This window comes from Mus musculus, chromosome 1 (assembly GCF_000001635.26).
Source record: "Mus musculus strain C57BL/6J chromosome 1, GRCm38.p6 C57BL/6J".
Lineage (NCBI taxonomy): Eukaryota > Metazoa > Chordata > Mammalia > Rodentia > Muridae > Mus > Mus musculus.
The window spans coordinates 159141167-159167935 of NC_000067.6; the positions used below are offsets into that span (position 1 = coordinate 159141167).

General features: G+C 40.8%; 1 long non-coding RNA gene across 5 annotated transcripts in view; it reads left to right on the forward strand.

Annotated features, from left to right (window-relative positions):
- Nucleotides 1-26769, forward strand: part of 4930562F17Rik — a 56199-nt gene that overhangs the window by 8560 nt on the left and 20870 nt on the right. For 2 of the 5 annotated variants that reach the window (XR_373638.2, XR_373637.2), the window contains exons 3-5: nt 7923-7997; nt 24554-24716; nt 24904-25221. This is a non-coding gene — a long non-coding RNA (RIKEN cDNA 4930562F17 gene). Of the gene's footprint in view, nt 1-7922; nt 7998-24553; nt 24717-24903; nt 25222-26769 lie in introns of those variants that run through there. The other 3 variants (XR_865669.1, XR_865668.1, XR_373639.2) reach the window with 2 other exon arrangements.

Below are 26769 nucleotides of genomic sequence, written 5' to 3' on the forward strand. Positions count from 1 at the left end.
TCAATTTTGTGAGTCAGTAGAAGCAATTCCCGCTGATGTCCAGCCTATCATTGTTTGTAAACTGATGTTTGTTCTTGAGCTTTTTCTGTTCAAAAGGTATACCACATAATTGCTAGTGTGTACCAAGAATGATAATCAAGCTTGTTTTCTGTTTGCTTTTATACAGAAGAGAACCTCTCCCCATTTTATAATTGGTTTCTTCTATGTTTAAAACAATCAACAAAGATGGTTTCCTTCCCAGCTGACAAAACTGTTTTTGCCAGGATGCAGCTCTATCCCCCTTACACTAGCCAACATGCTCTCAATCCTGGTAACTAATGTTCTATTTGATATATAACGGAAAAGCTACCATTTGTACTCATTTAATGGTCTTAAATAGTCTTTTATGCCATGCTCAATAATCTTAGAGAACAGTGTGTTTCATAGTTTTAAATGTGATGGATTAATATGTCATTAAAGATTTCTCAAGAGTTGCTTTTAGCAATTTCAGAATCAACTTTTTTTCCTTTAAATTATACATATATATTTACTGGATTTATTTGGCTTTATCAGAAAACAAAAACAAAAACAAAAAAAAACCCTTCATCCTTCATGTGCAATAAAACTCTGTGTATGTGTGTGTGTGTGTGTGTGTGTGTACACTGGGGTGGTTTTACTAAATACCTGAAGAAAAAGCTTCTTAGACTAATGTATTAGTCAGGGTTTCAATTCCTACACAAACATCATGACCAAGAAGCAAGTAGTTGGGGAAGAAAGGGTTTATTCAGCTTATACTTCCATACTCCTGTTCATCACCAAGGAAGTCAGGACTGGAACTCAAGCAGGTCAGAAAGCAGGAGCTGATGCAGAGGCCATGGAGGGATGTTCCTTACTGGCTTGCTTCCCCTGGCTTGCTCAGCCTGCTCTCTTATAGAACCAAGACTACCAGACCAGAGATGGCAACACCCACAAGGGGCCTTTCCCCTTGATCACTAATTGAGAAAATGACTTACAGTTGGATTTTATGGAGGCATTTCCTCAACTGAAGCTCCTTTCTCTGTGATAACTCCAGCTGTGTCAAGTTGACACAAAACTAGCCAGTACAATTGACCCCTTGTCAACTTGACACACAAACACATCACTAGTAAGCCTCAAACCTTACATTCTTATTCATCCCCAAGGTCTAAATAACTTTAAATGTCCCAGTCTTTACATATCCTTAAATTTTCAATCTCTTTACAATATCCATCTCTTTTAAAATCCAAAGTCTTTTTACAATTAAAAAGTCTCTTAACTGTGGCCTCCACTAAAATAGTTTCTTTCTTCAAGAGGAAAAATATCAGGGCACAGTCACAATCAAAAGCAAAAATCAATCTCCAACCATCCAATGTCTGGGATCCAACTCACGATCTTATGGGCTCCTCCAAGGGCTTGTGTCACTTCTCCAGCCTTGCCCTTTGCAGCACATGCGCTGTCCTCTAGGCTCCAGATGCCTGTACTCCACTGCTGCTGCTCTTGGTGGTCATCTCATGGTATTGGCATCTCCAAAACACTGCATGACCCCTTCAGTCCTGGGCCGTCAATTGCAACTGAGGCTGCACCTTCACCAATGGCCTTCCATGGCCTCTCACAGTGCTGAGTCTCAGCTGCTCTGTGTGACCCCTTCATGCCTTCAAAACCAGTACCACCTGGGTGACCCTTACACATTACCAAGTCCCGCTGCAGCAGGAGTACAACCTTGGCTATCTCTGGAACACAGCCTCTTTGTGCTTTCAGAAAACACTTCCCAGAAGATGTCTCCTCAACAATGCTGGTCTCTTCTTAATCACCACTAATTTCTTAGCTCCAGCTAACCAGCATCAATAGTCCAAGTAATGCAAAGGTTTTGCTTTAGTAGTTCTGGAATCTTGTTAATCACAGCTGATTCTTCAGCCCCAGCTAACCAGAACCACAGAATAATCAAACTCCAAAATAACAATGGCCCTGAAGAGTCTTTAATTTTCCCTCTGAAATTTCACAAGCCAGGCCTCCATCTTCTGCACTGTTCTCAACATTATCTTCCAAGCTCCTACACAACATCTGACAGAGCTCTTAACACTGAATGTATCTTCTATCCCAAAGTTCCAAAGTCCTTCCACAGTCCTCCCCAAAACATGGTCAGGTTGTCACAGGAATACCCCACTATGCTGGTACCAATTTCTGTATTAGTCAGGGTTCTCTAGAGTCACAGAACTTATGGATAGTCTCTATATAGTAAAGGAATTTATTGATGACTTACAGTCTGCAGTCCTATTCCCAACAATGGCTCAGTAGTAAGCTGTAAATGGAAGTCCAAGGATCTAGCAGTTACTCAGTCCCACACGGCAAGCAGGCGAAGGAGCGAGAGCAAGACTTCCTTCTTCCAATGTCCTTATATGGTCTCCAGCAGAAGGAGTAGCCCAGATTAAAGGTATGTCCCACCACACCTTTAATCCCAGATGACCTTGAATTTGGAGATCTCCCTGTCTTAATCTTCTGGAATCCATAGCCACTATGCCTCAAGATCTCCATACTAAGATTCAGATCAGAAACGTCTATCTCCCAGCCTCCAGATTAGGGTCACTGGTGAGGCATCCAATTCTGGATTGTAGTTCATTCCAAATATAGTCAAGTTGACAACCAGGAATAGCCACTACAACTAAATAAAACAGAATCATAAACAATTTAATATATGAATAGCCCTGACTTTTGTAATGTTTTATAATTTTTAAAGAAGTTTTAAATGCTTTTTGCCTTCTTGCAGTCTTTTGCCAATATATTCTTGAATTCTAAGGTAAAATATCCTCTACTTCGATAGCCTACAATCTTGACAGAGAAGTGTCTAAAACAGTGGTTCTCAACATGTGGATTGTGATCTCTTTGAGGATTGAATAACCCTTTCACAGGGGTAACATATCAGATATCCTTCATATTAGATATTTACATTACAATTCATCACAGTAGCAAAGTTACAGTTATGAAGTAGAAATGAAAATAACTTTATGGTTGGGAGACCACAACAACATGAGAAACTGTATTAAAGGGTTGCAGCATTAAGAAGTTTGAGAACAATCGGTCTAAATAACACTAAGGAAATACTAAGAACTTAAGATTGAAGGAGAAATTGAATCAGACAACTATTAATCTTAATCCTTGCTTCTAATGCCTTAGGATCAATCGGATTTAAGGAGAAAATCTTAAGTGAATATTTAAATTTGTCTAAACTGGCAGAAATTGCTTATTGTACACAAAAGGATGACCTGACTGGGTGGTACACATAGTTTATAGATACAGCAAAATGAGGACAACAATTTGGGAATGTGATATCAACTCCTAGAATATGCTCCAATTATGATTATAATAGTATTATCGTCTTGACAAAATCTAGAATCATCTGGAAGATTGGCTTCTGGTTACCCATGTAGGGGGTTGCCTTGGTTATATTAACTGAGGTAAGGAGACTTGCTTGCTATGGATGACACCATTACCTAGACAGAGCATCCTGAACCATACAAAAGTGGAGTAAGTGAGCTGTGCATTCATTGGTCTTACTAGGTATGTAATGGGACTAGCTGTTTCAAGTTCCTGACACTGTTATTTCACTAAAGTGATAGACTATAACCTTGAACTGTGAGCTCGATAAACATCTCCTTTAAGTTGCTTTTCTTTTTTTAGATATTTTATTACAGCAACAGAAAAGAAAGTAAAAAAATGGAATAAATTATAAAGATCCATATCTAAATTAATGGAACTTACCCATTCACACTAACCTCCTAAGCTGTTCTATGGCAGTAGAGGGGCATGATGAAGGGAAAAAGATAGATGTAAGGTGACTCTGCTTCAAACTACAGAGACAAAACAAACAAACAATCTAACTAGTGCCCAGATTCTCTGAGGTAGAATTCTCTGCAGGTAGCTTTCTAAAGCCAAGTTTACCATAGAACATCTTACCTAACCAATAGTGATATCTCTTATTTGCCTCTAAGAAAATGGCCAAATTTGAATAGTAGCTTTAAATCAAATGTCAGAGAATCTGATCCAGGTAAATGATTCAGAGAGGCACACAAAATTTCCTTGCCTGTGATTGTAAGGTATTGTTGAGAAGACAATTGCATTTTTAAAATAATGAACCATAATAGGATATAAAGGGGGTTTCAGAAAAGGCAAGCCAGTTCTCCCAGTGTTTGAGAAGTGAAAGTAGAAAGTAGCCAGGCTTAGTTGGACAGGAAGGGGCAGAAGCAAGGAAAGGCATTGAAGCACATAAGAGCAATCTGTAAAGTCCAGATATAACTGGGCAGCAGACACTTTGGGGGGCTTCAAGTTAGCCACAGAGTAGGCAGTAGACTGATTTTTTTAACTAATGTGGAAAACACAGATAGCAGAAAGTGTCCTTAAAATAATATCTTTTTCTCTGCCTGTTTAGCATAAAAGCTGTGGTCTTATAAATTCATGGGAAAGAGAATCATGGCTAACACTAAACCAAACTACGGAAAAGATTAAAAGAAAAAGGTGGGGGGGGGCTTCTAGCTATTTTGAATAAACACTATAGAAAGGAGAGAATATTGTAAGCTGCATTGCACTTGGCAGGTCAGTTAAGGAAAGAGAACCCTGAGGGAAAAGAGAGGTCAAAGAACTATAGTTATGACATCAACAGCTAGAATTTATCATGTCTACAATATTCCAGGAATCGTGTCTTATCTACACTATTTCATTTTACCCTCACTGAAACCCCCAAGCTATTTATTACTAGACAGAACCATTGGTAACAAATACAACAAAGTCAACTCAAAATAGCTTAGCAACAAAGAGAATTGTGTCTCAAAGCTGAAAAGCCCAGAAGTAGATAGATGTTCCTGGCTTCAGAAGAGGCTGGATCCATGGAATCGAATGAGGTTACCAGGATGCTGTCATCATTTTGATTTCTAAGGTCCATTCTGCTCTAAATGTTGGCTGCATTCAGATGATCTCTCTTGGCATAGGTAGGGAAGTGAACTTCTGGAGGCTTCAAGACCAGGCATCTCCACTGATAGTTCAAATACACATTCTGTAATGTTCTCTTGTCTGTGATTTCTTTTCTGCTCCTTCCACTGTCTTTTCAAATTCCCAGAAGGGTTCTTTTTTTAATTATTAGATATTTTCTTTATTTACATTTCAAATGTTATCCCCTTTCCTAGTTTCCTCTCAGAAAATCCCCTATCCCCTCCTCCATCCCCGTGCTTCCCAACCCACCTATTCCTGCTTCCTGGCCCTGAAATTCCCCTATACTGGGGCATAGAAACTTCACAGGACCAAGGGCCTCTTATCCCATTGATGACTGACTAGGCCATCCTCTGCTACATATGCAGCTAGAGTCATGAGTCCCAACATGTGTTTTCTTTGATTGGTGGTTTAGTCCCAGAAAGCTCTGTGGGTACTGGTTAGTTTATATTGTTGTGCTGCAAACCCCTTCAGCTCCTTGGGTCCTTTCTCTAGCTCCTTCATTGGGACCCCGTGCTCCGTCCAATGGATGACTGTGCACATCCACTTCTGTATTTGTCAGGCACTGGCAGAGCCTCTCAGGAGACAGCTACATCAGGCTGCTATCAGCAAGCTCTTGTTGGCATCCGCAATAGTGTCTGGGTTTGGTGACTGTTTATGGGATGAATCCCCAGGTGGGATAGTCTCTGATCCACACTTTGTCTCTCTAACTCCTTCCATGGGTATTTTGTTCCCCTTTCTAGGAAGGATCGAAGTATCCACATTTTTGTCTTCCTTATCCTTGAGTTTCATGTGTTTTGCAAATTGTATCTTGGGTATTCTGGGATTTGGGGCTAATATCCACTTATCAGTGAGTGCATATCATGTGTACTCTTGTGATTGGGTTACCTCACTCAGGATGATATCCTCCAGATCCATCCATTTGTCTAAGAATTTCATAAATTCATTCTTTTTAATAGCTGAGTAGTACTCCATTGTGTAAATGTACCAAATTTTCTGTATCCATTCCTCTGTTGAGGGACATCTGTGTTCTTACTAGCTTCTGGCTATTATAAATAAGGCTGCTATGAACATAGTGAAGCATGTGTCCTTATTACAAGTAGGAGCATCTTCTGGGTATATGCCCAAGAGTGATATTGCTGGATCTTCCGGTACCACTATGTCCAAATTTCTGAGGAACTGCCAAACTGATTTCCAGAGTGGTTGTACCAGCTTGCAATCCCACCAGCAATGGAAGAGTATTCCTCTTTCTTCACATCCTTGCCAGCATCTGCTGTCACCTGAGTTTTTCATCTTAGCCATTCTGACTGGTGTGAGGTGAAATCTCAGGGTTGTTTTGATTTGCATTTCCCTGATGATTAAAGATGTTGAACACTTTTTAGGTGCTTCTCAGCCGTTCAGTACTCCTCAGTTGAGAATTCTTTGTTTAGCTCTGTGCCCCATTTTTAACAGGGTTATTTGGTTTTCTGGAGTCTAAATTCTTGAGTTATTTGTATATATTGGATATTAGCCCTCTATTGGATTTAAGATTGGTAAAGATCTTTTCCCAATCTGTTGGTTGCTTTTTTCCCTTATTGAGAGAGTCCTTTGACTTACAGAAGCTCTGCAATTTTATGAGGTCCCATTTATTGATTCTTGATCTTATAGCACAAGCCATTGGTGTTCTGTTCAGGAATTTTTCCCCTGTGCCCATATCTTCAAGGTTCCAGAAGGATTCTTAATGGACCTACTATGTTCTATAAAGCACAGTCAGGCAAGTTACTCTTACGCCCAGGCATGAACCATGATGCATTCCTTCTCACCATAGATAGACACTATGTAAGGGACCAGCCGACCAGGCACCATAGGAACTCCCCGTGGAAAGCAAGCTGCCAGCGAATGTCTCTTCCAATGCCAGTGTTATCCTATTTAGCAGGGAGAAAATTAAAACCTGATATGATGACATTGGAAACTGAGGTTTGGGAGAAAATGGTCCATTATTAAAGCCGATGGGTACTAAGATAAGAAGCGTCCGGAAGGAATCTTGCCTGGAGCAAAAATCAGACTCTGGGGAACAAGACATATTGTTTAATGTCTTAGGTAATTCTTATGTATAAGCAGTCTTAAGAAACCCCCTCCCATGGATTGGGATCCTATTAATAACACCCTCAGGCTACATAAAATGTTGCCAGACCCATTGTCCTCAGTATGCATTGCTCAACCAATCACTTCACTTGTGTGTCTCCCTCACTCGTCTGAACATAGTCCCATATTGATGGCTGCAGTCCCTAGGGTATTGTTTGACACAATAAACATCCAATACATATTAATCTGAATTGTTATATCTCCCAAGATTTTTTTTTAATAGAACCCCTGCTATCATAAAAGGTTCATAGGGGAAAAAAAAAACAATAAAAAACGGTCTTCCTGTAGTGTAGTAGCAATGACGCTGTTCTGAAGGCAGGAGGAGGTGGAAGAGCTCTCTACTGCCCACATTTCTGACTTAAAAAGAAAGGAGGGGGGAGAGAGGGGTGGGGAAAGGGGGGTGCCCAGGAGGTAAGATTATCATGCTGCATAAATGACTTTTCCAATTAACATAACCCTTCAAGCCAGCTCTTCAGCTCCCGTTCTGCCAAGTTCCTTAATTATGACATCCCTATTCCCCAATTAAAAGCTAATTAAGCTTGCCGGCATCTTTCTAGAATATTAACTATTTTATTCTTTAAGAAGAGAAGCTTTATGAAATCGAAGCCCTTTGTGGAAAAGCAGTATATTTTAAGGACTTCTCCCTCTCACACTTCCTTTCACTACATCACATTCAATAATGCCTTCACCCTGACCAAAGCTTGATTGCTTCCATGCCACCCAAAAGACTGTGATTAAAAGCTTTCGGGAGGACTGTGTACACGTAGAAGCTACTGGTTTTATTGCATGCTTTTTGCTAATTCCTGTTCTTTCCGATAAAACAGGTGATGCTCTGAGGCATTAATCTACCTCCTGACCGACATCCTTTATCTCTATTTGAGTATGGAGATAGGTAAAGGGTAAGTGAGTTTTTCTATTTAGTTGGGTCCTTTTCCTAGAAAATTGTCCATTTTCAGCTACCCTGGTGTCTTCTGGGGGGGGGTATTTTCTTTATTTACAGTTCTCTCCTTTATTTACATGTCTCCCCTCCAGAAACCCCTTATCCCATCCCCCATCTCCCTGCCTCTATAAGGGTGCTCCCCCACCCACTCACTCACTCCAACCCTGGCATTCCCCTACACTGGGGCATCGAATCGCCACAGGACCAAGGACCACTCCTCCCACTAATGTCCAACAAGGCTATCCTCTGCCGTATATGCGGAAAGAGCCATGGGTCCCTCCATGTGTACTCTTTGGTTGGTGGTCCAGTGTAGTAGGAGGCCGGCCCACGGCCTACATGAACCTGGTATTCCTGGAAGGCAGCCTGGGGCTGAAAGAGAGAGAGAGAGTCTAGAGGGTGAGAAAAGAATGAAGCCAAGACAATTTTTTCTCTGATCAAGGCCCTCAAGTTTACTAAGAAACTGTGCTTAAAAGGGGGAAGGCCCATCCCCCACCACCACCACCACCACCACCCCCCCCAACCACCACCCCCCCACCCCCCCCACCCCACCCCCCGCCAGTCCATCCTTGGTGCTTTGTTGCCATGCTGTCAGCACTTGGTCGCCATGCTGTTGCTTATTCAGGAATGTCTCAGGAAGACAGGTTCAGCCTCTCTTCAGGTAGCAGAATCTCAGGTCAGCTGACACTTCAAAAGAAGCCAGCCAAGCTGCACCGCAGGTGGCCCCACCTCAGTGGCGACAAGGTCTGCATCAGCCTGCTTCAGGCTGGGCTACAGTCCAGTCCCTGGGAGCTCCATACCCGGGTGTCTTAGGGTTTTTATTGCTACTACGAAAGAAACACTATGAAAGAAACACTATGAGAAAAAGCAAGATGGGGAGAAAAAGATATATTTGGCTTACACTTCCAGATCATAGTCCATCATTGGAGAAAGTTAGGATACAAACTCAAACAGTGCTGGAATCTGGAGTTAGAAGCTGAAGCAGAGGCCCATGGAGGAGCGCTGCTTACTGCCTTGCTTCTTCCCCCCTGACTTGCCAGACCTGCCCTGCCACAGAACCCAGGACTACCAGTCCAAGGAAGCACCACCCACAATGGACCGGGCACTCCTCCACCAATCTCCAACAGAGAAAATGTCCTCCATTACTGGAACCCACAGAGGCACTTCGCCAACCAAGGGTCCCTCTTTGTGATGACTCCAGCTTGGATCAAGTTGACACACAAAACCAGCCAGTATACCTGGAAATTCCCTTAACACACTACACCTTCCCTGACACTAAGCCCCATCCTGGGTCTGGCTTGTGAATATCTGTGAGCCTGCTACCACTTCCTGGAGCCTGCTACCACTTCCTGGCTCAAACCCAGAGCGTCTGTCCCTTCTTTCCCTTCTCTTAACATCCAGTGCCCACTCCCTGACGGACTCAGGCATTTATTCCTGTTCAGCAGGTTTCTAGGCATTCTGTGCCTGATAAATCACCCAATCGAAAGTCTGCCCGTGAGTTCATTTCCAGAAAAACAGCTGAGCACTAAACTATATTGCAGCAACTCAGCTGGGCTGATAGACTCGGGGAACATTTGATAAAATGGTCCTTTCTGCGAACTCCAACGGCTGGTTAACACTTACATTCCTTTTTTATCTTTTTTTTTTTTCATCCAGAGTTATTGTTCATTTACATTTTCAGTAACCACTGAAGAAAATGAAAAATCTAATTAGAGTCTAGAGAAGCTGTCTCCTGATGCCCAATTACTTTCTCTCCCCATGGCCCGGCCACTATTACCACTACCACTATTCTTGGATTTCAGACTTGATGGAGAAATCTCTTGCTCTCTTTGCTTCTAATTCTTTAAGGGCCAAAGTATTTCACCCTTGATCATCATATAATTCTGTTTGTTAATAAAACCTAAGTTCGATAGGCTTTGAATGCCAGCAAGGGAACCTAAGCCACTAGCACCATGAGTAAATGTGCATGAATATCAGTTATGTCTTCCACCTTGCTCTCTACATGATGACCCTGCCCACACTCTTATAGAAGGCATGGGACCTCCAAAAGCAATAAGGAAAAATGTTAATGTTCGTTTGCTGTCTGTTCCTTTTTATTCCTTTCTTCTTGGTTCAGTTTTCTTTCTTCAGAATCATAGTTTGGGGTATTTCTTTTAGCAAATTCCTTTTGTGCTGAATTCTTTCTAAGTATTTTGCTGAAAGTGTTTTACTTTGCTTTTGTTTTGAAGAGTAATTTGTTGCTGAGAGAGTTTATCTGGCCACAGGATTTAGGTTGATAATGACTTTCTTGCAGAACTCAGAAGATCTGCCCACCTTCTATCATCTGTCATCATCTCTTCAAAGGTCTCCGACCAACAGAGCCTGGAGGTGCACACCTTTGATCCAACCACTCAGGAGGCAGAGGCAAGAGGAATAGTGAGAATTTGAGGCTAGCCTCAATTGTATTGAGTTCCAGAGAGGCCCTGTTTTCTTTTCTTTTCTTTTCTTTTCTTTTCTTTTCTTTTCTTTCCTTTCCTTTCCTTTCCTTTTCTTTTCTTTTCTTTTCTTTTCTTTTCTTTTCTTTTTTCGAGACAGGGTTTCTCTGTATAGCCCTGGCTGTCCTGGAACTCACTTTGTAGACCAGGCCGGTGTCGAACTCAGAAATCCGCCTGCCTCTGCCTCCCAAGTGCTGAGATTAAAGGCGTGTGCCACCATCTTCCGGCGAGGTCCTGTTTCAAATTTTAAAGCATGTTAAAATCTCCAGCCAGCCAAAGCAGGTTTTCTTTGTTAGCAACTTATATTATTCCTAAAGTTGCTTTTACTATGCTTTAACTTTGACCTCTGTAGTTTTACTAAAATACATCTACATGTAGATTTCTTTTACTTCTTCTGTCAAGAAACTTGTGATTCTACTGAGCTAGTATTCATGGTGTTTGTTTGTTTGTTTTAATGATGCTGAACAGCCATCTTGAATATTACTTTTCTATCATTCTCTTATTCTTTCTTGATGAAATTCATAGTATATGTTTCAGTTTCTCTTAGCCTTGGCATCCCAGAATGTTTCATATTTTCTGATATTTTATTTCTTTGAACTGCTTTCCAAATAATATACAGATTTATCTTCTAGTTCAGCTGGAAGATACTAGCTACTGTTTAATTTATCTATTAATTTCAGTGTCTATGATTCATTTCTAACAGTCCAAGTCCATTACCTTTTTCTTTTATTAAAAACAGATATTTTTCATACAACATATTCTGATTATAGTTTTCTCTCTCCCAGCTTCTCCCACCTCCTCCCCATCTCCTCTCCCACTCCAGATCAATCCTCTTTCTGTTTCTCATTAGGAAACAAACAGCCATCTAAGGAATAATATTAAATCAAATAAAACTAACAGGAATAGGAAAAAACAAATAAAGAAACAAACATAAGAAAAAGAGCCAAAGAAAAAGCATAAGAAACACATATAGGTACAGGTATGCACATGTTCACACACATAAGAATCCCATAAAAACACAAAGTCAGAAGCCATAATATATGTGCAAAGGATCTGTAAGATTAGGAAAGAAAGAAAAAGAGAGGAAGAGAGGAAGAGAGAAAGAGAGAGAGAGAGAGAGAAAGAAAGAAAGAAAGAAGGAAGGAAGGAAGGAAGGAAGGAAGGAAGGAAGGAAGGAAGGAAGGGGAAGGAGGGGAAGGAAAGGAAAGGAAAGGAAAGGAAAGGAAAGGAAAGGAAAGGATAGGAAAGGAAAGGAAAAAGGAAGAAAGAGTAAAAATAAATTTAAAAGGCCCTGTCACAGCATTTTGAGACACAGCAAACTTTAAAAGTGCCATTGAGTTCCTTTTGTGTTGGTCATCTATTGCTGGGCATGGGGCCTGCCCTTAAGAGTGGTTTCTTTGCCCTGTGAAACTCTCTTGGAGAAAACTAGTATCATTTGTCAGTAGTTATCAGTTGGAGCTAGCTTCTGGGTTAGAGATAGGAACTTATGTTCACTTCCCCTCTCAGTGCTGAGACCCTGTCTTAGTTAGGGCTTTACTTCTGTGAACAGACACCATGACCAAGGCAAGTCTTATAAAGAACAATGTTTAATTGAGGCTGGCTTATAGGTTTAGAGATTCAGTCCAGAATCATCAAGGAGGGAACATGGCAGCATCCAGGTAGGCATGGTACAGGAGGAGCTGAGAGTTCTACATCTTCATCTGAAGGCTGCTAGCAGAATACTAGCTTCCAGGAAGCTGGGATGAGGGTCTTTAAGCCCATACCCACAGTGACACACCTACTCCAACAAGGCTACACACCTACTTCAACAGGGCCACACCTTCTAATAGTGCCACTTCCTGGGCCAAGCATATACAAACCATAAGAGACTCCATATGATGCAAGTCCATGCAAGCCCTGTGCATGCTGCCAAAGTCTCTGTCTGTTCATCTATGCTCAGTCCTGCTGCATTGAGCTGTCCTTGTTTCCTTTGTGTCCTCCATCCCCTCTGGCTCTGAGGGGAGGGAATTGTTGAATTGTTAGAGACATCCCATTTAAGACTAAGTGACCCAAAGTCTCAAACTCTCTACATAACCTCTGGCTATGGGTCTCTGTATTTGCTCCTAGCTGCTGCAGGAGGAAGCCTCTCTGATGATGTCATTAGGAGTCATTTTATTGCTGTGCTCCTTTAACAGAACGGTAGCATTTGGTTTTTCCCCTTGGTTCCTGGCTTATCTCGGTTCAGGTTGTTGGCCACCCAGTGTCAGGTGTGGGTTCCATCTCATAGAAGCTCTTAGATAGGCACCAGCTCCACTTCTCTGTGTTCACTGAGTTATGAGGGTGTTGTCTTCAGCAATAGGACCTTACTGAAATTTTGTGGAGAGCAAACAGTAGTGTTGGCAATAGCCTGGGTTGTTTGGGGGTGGGGGGGGAGGTGTTCCCATGGAACTTTTTTAGCCAGCAAGTTAATTATATGTAACCCAATCCTGGTACTGAAAATTTCATTTGGCTTCTAGTTAATTATTTTTAAATAGTCTATTGATTTTCGGACTCCTATGTATCATGATTGTATTCCTTCTTTCATGTAATTTAAATATATATATATATATATATATATATATATGTGTGTGTGTGTGTGTGTGTGTGTGTGTGTGTGTGTATGCTTATACATGATAGTCCTATTAATTGATATGTTGTTACTGTACATTGTTTCTCTAGTGCTTTACAATTTTGGAGTGTGGGTTTTTACTTATTCTCAGCTCAATCCATGGAAATCTTTTATGTCCTGGTTAGAAGTGTCCTTCCACAGAAGTTTTGCCTTTTCTTCTTGAGTTGTAAGACCTTGTGCCAGTTGTACACTGTCTTCTTGTTCTGGTATTTTTCAACCAAACTCATTTATTTTTATCAGGTTTTTGTCTGATAAGGATTAGTCTCTCATTTCCTCATATTAATCACTGCTAAATAAGGATGTTTTTTTCCCTCTCAAAGTCAGTCTATAAAACTACATAACAGGCAACACATTCGTTTTATGGGTACCTGAAAAAGCAAGAGAAAACACAATCAAAGGAGCCAACAAATTTCTATTAACCATATCAAAAAAAAACCTAGATGTCTTTAAATTGTCTGAAAAAGAATTCACATTAATCACCGTAAATCAGAGAGATCAGAGAGACAATACAGTTGGCACCATAGAAAACAGGGGATTTTTAAAGGGGATATTTTAAATAATTTTAACAACAAACCAAATAACACAGATGAAATAGATAAATTCCTTAATATAACAAGACTCGGTCATGAGAAATAGAAGATATATACAGATCGATCTAAATGTCTCCCATACAGGGTCAGGTGACTTCACTCTTGAATTCCACTAAATGTTAAAGAACCGACACTGTCCTTACGAAACCCAAGCAACTAAAGAAAAGAAAATAGTTCTAAACTCACTTTACCAGACCAGTATCACGCTAATGCTAAAGCCAGACATGAACACTTTAAAAATATTTTTAAGCACAAGTCAACATTCCTGTTTCCTAGATGAGAAAGTCCTCAAAAAAATACTACCAAGCTAAACTCACGAGCACATTGAAAAGTCAACTGAGATGTCTCCTAGGACGGCAGGGTGAGTACAAATGAGGAAACACGATAAACCACATTAGCAGAATGAATGGCAGAGGTCTGGTCATCACGTAGCATGTGACAATATTCAACATGTTTTTATAATAAAATGTCTTATAGAAGTAGCCTATCACAATACAATTTTTAAAAAGCCACATATGACACACCCACAGCTAACAGCATACTCAATTATGAAAGGTCGAAAGCTTTTTCTCTAAGTCTAAGACAAAAATGAATGCCCATTCACATCATTATAGTCAGCATAAGTCAAGAAGAATTAGGCAATAAAATAAAATAGAAAGCATCCAAACTGGAAACATGTTAAACTATTCTGCAGATAATAGGAAATGTTAATACTCCATCACAGATTTTACAAGGAATAAATGAAATCAACAAGTTGTAGGATACAAAAATCAATTTTAAAGAAGCAATATCTCTGTATACCGATAAACTATCCAAAAAGGGAAACCATGAAAACAAACTATTTATAAAACCTACCAAAAATGTCTTAAAAAATACAAAAATTAACACAAAAGAAGTGAAAGACCAATGTGCTAAAAACCATAAACATTAAGGAAATAAATTAAAAAGAACATAAATAAATGTAAAAATATTCTGTGGGTTTTTTTTATTTTTATACCTAAAAAGAACTAATGCTATTAAAATTTCCATACTATTCTAAGCAATCTGCTTCAACTAATCTGCTCCTTGTCCCTGGATTTCCCTTAGCTTTTGCAAATCCAATTTTGATTTGTTTCCTTCAAGTTTTTATTGTGATTAAAAACATGATTCTAGCAATTTCGAGACATGAAATCAAACATTAATGTTTTTACCTTGTCAGCAAGAATGCATTCAGCAACACTAGCTGAAAACCAAAAAAAAAAAAAAAAAAAAGTGGCTTAAGTGATAAGCGTGTTTATTCTTTCTCATAGGTATCCTGAGATGAGTGAAGCTTTTCTTTTGTCTATTGTTCAGGGAAGTCTTTCCATCTGTCTATGCTACCATCCTTGGAATGTCACCTCTGCTCACTGGTTTGCCACCTTCCCTCTTGCCTGGGTCTTCCACTGTTCCACATAATAGAACTTCACAACACAGCAACCAGAGACAGAAAAGAAAACATGCCTCCTTAAGACACTTCCTTAAGAACAACAAGAAAGACAGCGGAGTAGGAATCTCATGACTTAAACCCCAAGAAAGGACACAGACAGGATAGAACACAGTGAGTTCTTCTCCTGCCAGAAACAAGGTCTGTAAAGGAAATTAGTAAGCCAGGGGAAGTCTCTGTAGAAAAGCAGGCAGGAGAGCAGAGAGTCCAAGCCCAGCTGGGAGCCCTCTCGGGTCAGCCCTACATGGCCAACCCAAGCTGTTCAAACTGCAAAGGGATATGCTCCTCCCAGACACTGAACCCATTAGAACGGGAAGGAGGGGAGGAGACAGTAGAATACATATGATATGAAAGTAAAGAGGGGAAATGCTGGGATTACAAGTTTAAGTGGAATGGGATAGGGAGTTAGGAAAGAAGTGAGTATGGGGCAGATCAACCAAAACTAAAGGATTATGAAAGCACCTTGTAGAAACCACTGCTTGGTAAGCTAATAATGGAGGGAGAAACCCTGCAAGAAAAAAAAAAACCTTCCAAGCAAGGCCTGGCAGCACTGGTCTATAATCCTTGCTACTCAAAGGACAGGGAGGACAGAGATAGAAAGAGTACAAGTTCAAGAGAACAAGTACAGCAAGACTCTGTCCCAAAATAAAAAAGCACAAATAAATCGCCATCTCGTGTTTCAGGACACAACCAAGTACTTGGCAAAGAAAAAGGTATCACCATGTTTGAATCAGACAAACTAGAAGTCACTCCTTCTTCCTGGAAGGAAACTTGATTTCCCCAATATTAAAAAACACTAGGGTTCTTCTTGGAAAAAGAAGAAGAAGAAGAAGAAGAAGAAGAAGAAGAAGAAGAAGAAGAAGAAGAAGAAGAAGAAGAAGAAGAAGAAGAGGAGGAGGAGGAGGAGGAGGAGGAGGAGGAGGAGGAGGAGGAGGAGGAGGAGGAGGAGGAGGAGGAGGAGGAGGAGGAGGAGGAGGAAAACTTGTAAACTTTCTCTTATATCTCTAGCTATAAGTGCTCAGAAAGATTACTCTTTAAAAATTCCTTTATGTATGTATCTAATACATATGGATAATTAGTTGTGCCACATAGATTTGTGAGCATAAATAGGATCATTCCCAAACAGCATTTGCCATAACATATTGCCCAAAACATTAGTTATTACCTATGCGTGTCACTTTCAGTGACCATTGTATTCGGGTGCACTTTCTGGATCTTCTCTAATTCATCTCTTCGAGCAGCTAAAACATTTTATAACATCTTTACATGATCGGGAGCTTTTCGCTTTCTTCTTCAAGGGAACAAACTCAGTTTTTTCCTTGTCTAAAGTTCTTTTGGCATTTTACCAACTTTCTTCAGGGAAACTACAAAAGTCGACTCAGGGCTAACTTAAGAGACTGACAAATATTAAAAAATAATAGGAAAATCACTATAATTCTGGCTGGAATTCATCTGACTCCGTCTGAATTTCCAAACATAATATTTGTTTTCCCTATAATCCATTATGGACTCACATTTGGCTAGTCCACCATGACCTCTCCTTCATGCTGTGTGTTGCAAGACATTTCTCATGGACTCTTATCTCCTGGTGGTTGATCTGGAATAAATGTTTACCTTGTGCCCCACACAAGTAAAAGATTTCTTTTGAATGCCAGCCTGAGATGTCTGTGAAGCTGGTCACTTTGAATCATGTGAACATCTGAATGTAAATTTTCACTAGTTTGATGAATGTCATGTTTCCGTATCAGTCCCCAAAGCCAGTCAATAATTGCCACTAAATTATGTATACACAGTCTTATATCGTTTAAAATGATGCTTGCTTAACTATCTATGTTTCTTTCATATGGTGTAAAAGAAAAACATACAAATCATCTAAGAATTTTAGAGGTTTTGTGTTCTTTTGGTATTTTATGAGTATTTCTTTGAGCAGTTGCTAGGGGCAATTCTATTAATGTCATCTGTGTAAATAAGGGTATGCTGGATATTGGCAAGAACCCAGTCTGAGAACCAGGTGATCTGGGTTCCAGCCCGTCAGACTGCTGATGGACTGAGCAGCCTCAGGCAACTCTTGTGTTCTCTCTGAACCTCTGTGTCTTCATTTCCTGCCTGACCCTTGAAGCTCAAATGTGCTCTACATGTACAGTACTACCAATTGAAGTTGTATCCTGGGATTTTAAAGTACTGACACCATATCATGTTCATATGGTATCCAGTGGAATACTTGCAGTATTCCTCTGTAGGACCTCACTAGAACAGAGGTTGTGACCTTGTTGAACTGTGATTGTGCAGCTGGGGAATGACAGCAGCCATACCTATATGGAAATGCATGATGGAAGTTTCATAGCATTTCTAACCATCAAACAATACAGAGACCAAGCATCATTTAGAAATCCTCTCTCCATACACCTATCAGTCTTCATGTAAGGAAACATTGCTACAGCAGTCTCAAGACAGATGAGATGATGGGCTTATGCCTGAGACAGGAAAATTTCTGTGACAGTGTACTATACTATCCAAATATACCACAGTGTCAGTATCAGGGGCTAGACAGTAATATGAATGTGAATATAAGGTAACAACCATATGTCTAAAAGATTTAGAGTCTACAATTTATACATCTGTTAGTTCTGAGCCTCACACACAAAAAGCTGACACTTGGAAGGGTTAAGTGGCTTGTTTGGTGCCAGTTATTGAGGTTGTAATAGAGCCAGCCATGCCTAAACACCACCTCCACTGAGTTCCAGACGTGATCCTGCCTCCCATTAAGGAGTCTCATTACCAAGAAATGAAGCAGAGAGTGTATCTTCCCACAGCCTCTAGCTGTGTGGTGATCAGTGTGAAAAAGGTTAATCCAGTTGGCAAAATTCCCCCAACTAGCCACATAGCTGCATGTCCTAATCTAATATTAACACAACAATTAGGTTTATTTTTAGGAAACTCTGTAACAAAAATATCAAGAGTCAAAATGGTCTCTCTCCTTCTCCCTGACCCTCACCCTCTTCCTGTCCCTGTCCCTCTCCCTCCCCACCTCCGGCACTCCCTGAAATAGCTCATTACTACTCCATTTTCTGCAGCTATAAAGGAATAACAGAGATTAGAAAAAACAGAAGGAAAGATGCGCACTCTGGCTAGCGGTAGAAATCTAGAGGCTGGAAATCCAAGCTTAAGTAGCTACTGGTGGTAGGTCAGAGCACAACAGGAAAGGGGAAGGGCATTGCACTGTAACAACCAATCTGGTCCATTAAGAGCAAGATAGGTGAATCCTTCTTAAAGCCCAAACCAGCTCTTAAAGTTCTCAGTGTCTCTGGATACCATTGCAATGGGGAATAATGTTCCAACACTTGAATTCTTGGAGACATGAATATGCAAACCATACTGACTACACATATACTATTAATACAAAGTGATATGAATGGGTGGGTCACACAGACAAAAATCACTAGATGAGCCTTTTGATAGTGAGAGCAGTCTCACTATGTAATTTTGGTTTGCCCAGAACTTGCTATGTTGACCAGACTGACCTCAAACTCACAGAGATTTTCATGCTTCTACCTAAATGCTGGGATTAAAAGAATGTCAAAAAACAAAAAATAGTGGCTGGGCAGTGGTGGCGCACGCCTTTAATCCCAGCCCTTGGGAGGCAGAAGCAGGCAGATTTCTGAGTTCGAGGCCAGCCTGGTCTACAGAGTGAGTTCCAGGATAGTGAAAGCTATACAGAGAAACCCTGTCTCGAAAAACCAAAAAAAAAAAAAAAAAAAAAAAAAAGCACCATTAGCTGATAGGAGCCTGATATGCCTGTCTCCCCAGAGTCTCTGCCAGACCCTGATAAATACAAAGACAGATGCTTGCAGCCAATCATTGGACTGAGCACAGCTCCCCCCCAGCCTGCTTCTCCCTCCTGCTCCACGCCCACCTCCCGATGGAGGAGTTGGAGAAGGGACTGAAGGAGCTGAGGAAGTTTGCAGACCCATGGGGGAAGCAACAGTATCAACCGGCCCAGAGCTCCCAGGGACTGGACCACCAACCAAAGAATACACATGTGACTCCGGCCACATATGTGTCAGAGGATGGCCTGGTTGGACATCAGTGGGAGGATGAGGGTGTTCCATGCCTCAGTGTAGGGGAATGCCAGGGCAGGAAGAGTGGGTGAGTGGTTGGGTGAGCACCCTCATAGAGGCAGGGGGACGGGGGAGGGGATAGGGAGTTTCCAAAAGAGAGACCTGCAAAGAAGAAAACATTTGAAATGTAAATAAAGAAAATATCCAAAAGCAAAATTCACCATTATTCCCAGTAGATGAACCATTTTGATACATTTTTTATTTTATAATATGTGATGGTTTGTTCTTAGCCCAGGGAGTGGCACTATTAGGAGGTGTGGCCTTGTTGGAATGGGTGTGGCTTTGTTGGAGTAGATGTGTCACTGTAGGCATGGGCATTAATACTTTCCTTCTAGCTGCCTGGAAGCCAGTCTTCCCTAGCAGTCTTCAGATAAAGTTGTAGAATTCTCAGCTCTTCCTGCACCATACTTGTCAGGACGCTGCCATGCCCTCACCTTGATGATAATGAATTGTTATCAGGATTGCTCTGGCTGAATGGGAGAGGCCAAGAGCATTGTTACCTGGGAAGGCAGGGGTTTTCTCAAAGGAAAGTAAGAGCTGGTGGTTGAGTAAGAGAAGTGTTGACTACAAAAGTTCTGGCCAGATGAGAAGAGGCACAAGAAATTTGTGCTCAGAAAGAATGTGCCATTTTTCCATGGCAAAAAAAGAATACATTCAAGTGTTTTGATATGATATATATTTCATTTTTATGACATATATTTCTTATCCACTAGAAATTTTTAGAATCCAGTTGCTACCAAAAGTCAAATGACCCATTCACTACTTCTTAGCATTTTTTTTTCACTATATAAGTCGTCTTTAAAACGAAAGTTTCTCAGGGAAAAGCATACCAATCAGCTATCAGAGACCACAATGGCCAATTCTGAGAACACGTACTATGTATTTCAATCATGATTATTATGAGGATTTCTGCCGCTAAAGCATTAAAAAGGCGATTGGCACATGGAGCAAACCTAACAGACTTTATCATATTGTTGCTGCTAAGTGGTCATGGGAGTTTATTTGAGTTCTATTCAACACAGGGCCAATGCTAGAAAATCATGAAGTTTTGAGAACCTGAAGATGCCTAAGACAGATCCTGGGATTTGTTTCACATAAATGTTCAGAAAGAAAAAGAATGAGCTTGTAGAGAGAAATGTTAAGACTATTCATAGAACTTCTAAGGAAGGAATCAAAGCTACCTCAGAGTTCAGGAATTCTCAAGCAGTGGAAAGTCTCAGGCCCAACAGTCTTGATCCCTCTGTTCACTCTGGGGTCATTCTAAAAAAAAATTGATAAGTTCTCAAGCAATGTGATCTGCCATCAAGGTGATGCTGAGCCCTCTTCCTGCTAAAGAGCTACCCCAGGAAGCAAAAGACTAGAGTGACCCTCAAGATCTTCAAAGAACTGTTGACAGGAGCAACTGAAGGCTACCACAGTCATCAGAAATACTTCTGGGAGTCATTATATACAAAATGTAGAGAAAATACTAACTAACCAGAAGCTGTCATTGTCATCCATCCATTGTTCTCCATCACTTAGGTCTATGATCCACAAAAGCTGGCATCAAAACAAATCTCCTCCTCCTCCTCCCCCTTCTCCTCCTCCTCTCCCTCTTCCTCCTCTTCCCCCTCCTCCTCCTCCTCCTCCTCCCCCTTCCTCCTCCCCCCTTCTTCCTCCTCCTCCTTCTTTTCACTCTTACTCCCAACCATAAAGCATACAATCGCCGAATTACATTCCCAGCCCTGGGATCAGAAGACAGGAACTTAGAAGACAGGAACTTCCCATATAACTAATATCAATTCATTATTCAAGGCTGCAAGCCCTAAGTCATAACTGGAAAGGCTCATTACTCAGAAGTCTATTCTTAATTAATTCAAGGCATCAGAACACCAGCCACTGAAAATGACCCTAAGACAGAAACAGGTAAGTCTGTATTAGAGGATTTAGGCTTGAGCTCTGGATTTTGATGCTGTGATTTTGGATCAATCCTTTCTTTGGTGTTTGGAGGACTTAATGAGTTAACATATCTGAAAATCTTTATGCCATATAAAATGCCAGAGAAACTAAAAACAATGATGTTATCACTTTTTTTTCAGGGTGTCCCCTCCCCTATAAATAGAACCATTAGTGAATTTTCACAAGGAATCCTGATGGGAATATAGACCCATAAAATCTAGAATGCAAGCCAATTTGGTAAGCTTGAAAGGTAAACATCTCTCCTTCATTACAATTAATTCGTGACATCAGAATGCCAGTCACTGAAAATGGCCCTGTCTAAGACAGAACCACGTATGTATGCAGAGGAGAATTTAGATTTGAGCTCTGGATTTTGATGCAATGACTTTGGATTGTTTTTGTTTGTTTGTTTGTTTTGTTTTGTTTTTGAGGTTACTTTTTTAAAGGAACTTGAACCAAGAGAAGAGTTATAAAGAATAAAAACTTGGCTAATGAATAGAATCAGATTCAAACTTGAGATGGTAAGTCCCAGGACAGCTGCATAAATGTGCAAACCTCATCAATGGAATATGCTAAAATCCCCTTTTTTTGATTCAAACAAACAAACACAAAAGCACCTGAAATGGATTTTCTGAGGAAAATCTAACCATAAAATGTCTGTGCCTTATATCCCATTGACACAGTCCCTTCTCAAGTTCTTCCAGAAAAGCAGAAGGCAGCAGGATTTCAGCAGCAGGGAGGGGACACATTACAAGATGAAGTCACAGCTGTGTTGAGTTGGGACACCCTTTTGATACATGCAGACTAATGCTTGCCAGGCAGCCATGGCCCTCTGGCCGTCACCACTAGTCTCCTGGATTTCCTGCACACACACAGCAAAGCAAACATCTCTTTGCCTCTCTTGCCTTGGGCACTGTCTCCTGTTTTGGCTGCTCACAGTGCTTCTGACAGGCTCCATATGCCTCTCCACATTCAGTTCCCACTGCTCTGACATCTGAGACTCCAAATCTTTCAGTGTACTGTCAACAGAGTCTTCCTTTAAAGAGGGGGAAAGAGTCAAAAAGTGAAAGAAACCAAATCCTATCTAAGAAAAAACAGAGAAGCGGGCTTGTTTTTGTAAACAAAGCTTTCCATGCCCCGTGTGTTGATACTATAATTAGTACATGTGTTGTAGAGAGGGTGTTATGATCACCCTCTAAGAATCTTGTTTTTGTAATTCTGAATATAACATATGATATTAATTTGGGGAAAGCAGAAAACAGGAAAGCAGCTACAGCAGAAAGAGCTCTATAGTGTAGTGCTGTGGGGCTTTAGAAGAAAAAATAGCTTTTTAAAACTTTCCATGAGTGTTTTCAAGCAGGAAAGTGACGAAATTGTTTAGATCAAGTGTGCATTAACTCTTGCTTAGGCTGAACTGATTCTCCTGTTTCCTGGTGTTTTCCTCCTCAGAGTCAGTCTCTGGAACAACTCTTAGACTCATGAGTCTGGTCATGCTATCTATAATGCAGTCCCCATACCACCTAAGAACTAAAATTGGTGTCCTATATGTACTCAATCAATTTAACTGCCTCCCGGAAAGTGTTTGAAAGTATTAAGGAACAATTATGTGTAGTGATCCCTGTGACAAAGAATAGTACTGGCTTTTCAAAGGCTGAAATCAGGAAACATAGTCACTAAAATGTCAAAAATCTGCCCACCCAAACTATGAGTAGCACACCCAGTAAGAAACAGCTTATATTTTCCACTTCTTCTCCTATGCTACTAGCTACCCTGACTAGTCCAGGTTCTAACCCCCATGTCTGTGTTCACTGGAAGCTCTCAGCTGAAGTGCCATCTCCAACTCACCCATCCTTTAGGTCCCCAACTCTCAAAACAAAGAAAAAACGGCATCTGTCCTCCTATCAATATTACTTTCTCCCATTTTTGCATTCTCAAGTCACCTTGTTTAGTCTTCATCTCTAAAACTTACTGCATTTTTACTATCCTATTATTCTTTACTATCAAATAATGTATTACTTGAAGTAGCTTTATATATCTGTGGCAGTTTGAATAAAAATGGTCCCCATAGACTCATGCATTTGAAAACTTAGGAAGTGACATTAAAAAGTGTGACCTTGGAGGCTGGGGAGATGGCTCAGCAGTTAAGAGCACTGACTGCTCTTTCAGAAGTCAGTTCCCAGCAAGCACATGGTGGCTCACAACCATCTGTAATGGGATCCGATGCACTCTTCTGGTGTTGTCTGAAGACAGCTACAGTGTACTCATATAAATAAAAATAAAGAAATAAATTTAAAAGTGTGACCTTATAAGAGAGGGTGTGGCCTTGTAGGAGTGGCTGTGGCCCTGTAGGAGTGGGTGTGGCCTCGTAGGAGTAAGTGTAGCCTTGTCGGAGGAAGTATGTCACTCACTGTGGATTGACATCGAGGTTTCAGAAGCACAGCTAAGCACAGTGTCTCATTCTGTCTTTCTGCCAATCCAGATGTAGAACTTTCAGGTTCTTCTCCAGCCTCATGTCTGCCTGCACACTGCCATACTTCCGACCTTGATGATAACCTCTGTACCCATAAGCCAGTCTTGATTAAATGTTTTCCATCACAGAGCTGTCATGTTTATAGTGACTCCTCACAGCAATAGAACAATGACTAAGACAATATTCCAACAGGAAGTTCTCTTTTAAAGCTTTGTATTATTCTTGAATTAGTCTTCTTCTCCTTCTCCTTCTATTGTTCTATTGAGACGGGCTTGATTCAAACTCTCCATCCCTCTGCTTCAACCTCCCATGTTCTAGGATTGCAAGTGTGCACTATCGTGCCCAACTTAAACTCTTATCTATAAAAAGATTTTTTTTCTGTTAAACATATGCTATGCACCCTAATTTTTAAAAGACCTAGTGAATTCATAACTAAACTAAATTCATAACTTATTTTATGTTAATCATAGGCAAAAAAATCTGGATCAAATGATTTCAAAAGGACAAATTGCCTGAAACTAAAAGGGTTAAACTCTTTCAAGAGAAACAGTTAAAAATCATTAATCTTCCAAAAGTCACAAAAAATAGGAAAATGTAAATTTTTTTGGTGTTGCCCAGATTTTTCTTATAGATGTACCTTTGCAAGTGACTAAATTTTACAGATGTCACTTGAATTAATTCAACTTTCAAAAGAAATCTTTTTAAGTCACCTTTGGACTGAGATGAAACATAGAAACTTTCAACTCAAAGTAAGTCTTTTTTTTTCCTTCCTCTTCTTCTTCTTCTTCTTCTTCTTTTTTTTTTTTTTCCTTTTTCTAGGAAGTTGGGTCCAAATGAAAACAAGTATTGGCGAGAGCATCTTTACCACCTCTGCAGTCGAATGAATGGGTCACTGCCAGCCATCCTTGTTGAGGAGATATTTGGCAAGAAGCCATTTGCAAAAATATCATCTGTGACTTTCCTTTTGCTGGAGATTTCATTGGTAAAGATTTTCTTTTCCAGTTACAAAGTTCTCCCAAGAGGGACATTGCCTCCTTTTGGAACCCTGTGAGGTATTGGCAAGTCTTACCCTGTTTACCATGGAAACTTGTGCTTGGATAGCATTACAGTGTGTGACCTGGTACAAGCAGAGATGGATGCTTGATGCTTGCTGTTTTCTCTTCCCATAGATTTGGAAATTATAAATCACAGGAGCCGATGAAATAACTTTGATCTTCCTAGTCTGTTCGTTCATTGTGGCATCAGGTCATACCTGCACAGGCTTGAAGATACACCGGCAGATGGCAGAACATATGCCCTGATTAAGATTTATGTATTCAGTTCCGATGAATCTACATAGGGTTTCCTAGAAAAGGAGAAGACGTACTGTAAGCATGGATGAGTGAATGTCTGCTCAACTGTTTTCCTGCTGAAGAGATCTGAAAAATCACAGAACTTTGAGACAGTGTTGACAGGTCCCTGTTTTATTTTTATAAAAAAAATCAAATAGCTCTTCCTGCATGTAGATATGATTATCTGCTTTCTTGTAAACAACACAAAGGGGATCTGGCCCAAGACTGTGTGAAAGATTTATTTTTATGTCTTTGGGAAGCAATAATCTAGTTCAGGACCTCGTCATTACTTGCCCAGATCACTGCGACGGTTCCTAACTATCCTGGACCGTTATCCTCTTGTCACACCCTCGGTACAAATACCACACTCCTACTGGAACTGTTGGCATCAGGACCCCCCAAACCTATAACATCGCAGATCTGTTCCCAAGACAACAGGCACCATATTCCCAGGATCCACTTGGCTCACCTCCCACCTTTACCTGAATTACGTCATTTTCCATATAAGTAAGGGGAACACCTCTCTCTCTCTCTCTCTCTCTCTCTCTCTCTCTCTCTCTCTCTCTCTCCCTCCCTCCCTCCCTCCCTCCCTCCCTCCCTCTCTTTCTTTTCCCCTTCTCTTTCTGCCTAAACCTTCCCCTACCCCCGCCTCTCAAAAAACTAGCTAACAAACAAACAAACAAAAAACCAAACCTCTCACACATGGAACTGTTTGGACCCAGTGTGCTGTGTTCAGATTCAAGCCACTATTTTAACACATCAGGAACTGTCATTTAAAAGCAGATGCAAGCATGTCAATCCATTGGGAGAAACCCCTTAAAGGCATCATCAGAGATTTTAGGGAAAGGTGCCAGATTAGAATGTCATTCTAAGTTCTCTTCCAGCCATATCTCTTGCCTCATAGTACACTCAACCTCTTTCTCAGCTTCACTATCACACATGTGCCACCTCAAGTTATTGGTGGTCTGCCTGGAATTACCTTCTTCTGTGCATGCAGCAATCTTTCCATAGTTTGAACCTTTTCACCTTCAGCTCCCAGTCATTTTTTTTTCCCAGAAGCAAATCTAACTGGCCACATCTAGAAAAGGTGGCCTTTGTAAGTGTTCTGGTAACATGGCTAGTATCCATTGCACATCAACTCTTTATTGGCCTGTTCACCTGTACTTTCTGCCGTTGCAAAAGTCCCAGAAGACAACTTTCTTAGTTACTTTACCTACTACTGTGACAAAATATCTTGAAAAACATAATATGTAGTATAATAGAGGAAGGGTTTATTTTGGCTAGCAGTTTGAGGAATACTCTGCTGTGGTGGAGAAGTCAAGGCACTGAGCGCCTGGGCTTGGGAGTGGGGTGTCTTGTAGGAGTTGGCCACATTGCATCTATGGTCAGAAATAAGGAAGTGATGAGTGCTTCTGTCAGTATTCTTCCCCCCTTTTTATATGGTCCAAGATCCCAGACCAGAGAATGGTACGATCCACAGTGGATATCATCCCAGGCCAGCTAACCTTTTAAAGATAATCTACCACAGACATACCAAAGGCAAGACAAGTCTTTATCTTATCAAGTTAATGACTGAGATTCACCATCACAACAACTACCTTATCGGGAGCTGTTTTCTTTGTGTGAGGTATGGGGTGGAGAGGTAGGCAAAAGACCAACCTTTGTTATCATCCAAGCACCATTCAGCTTTGGGTTTTGTCTGGT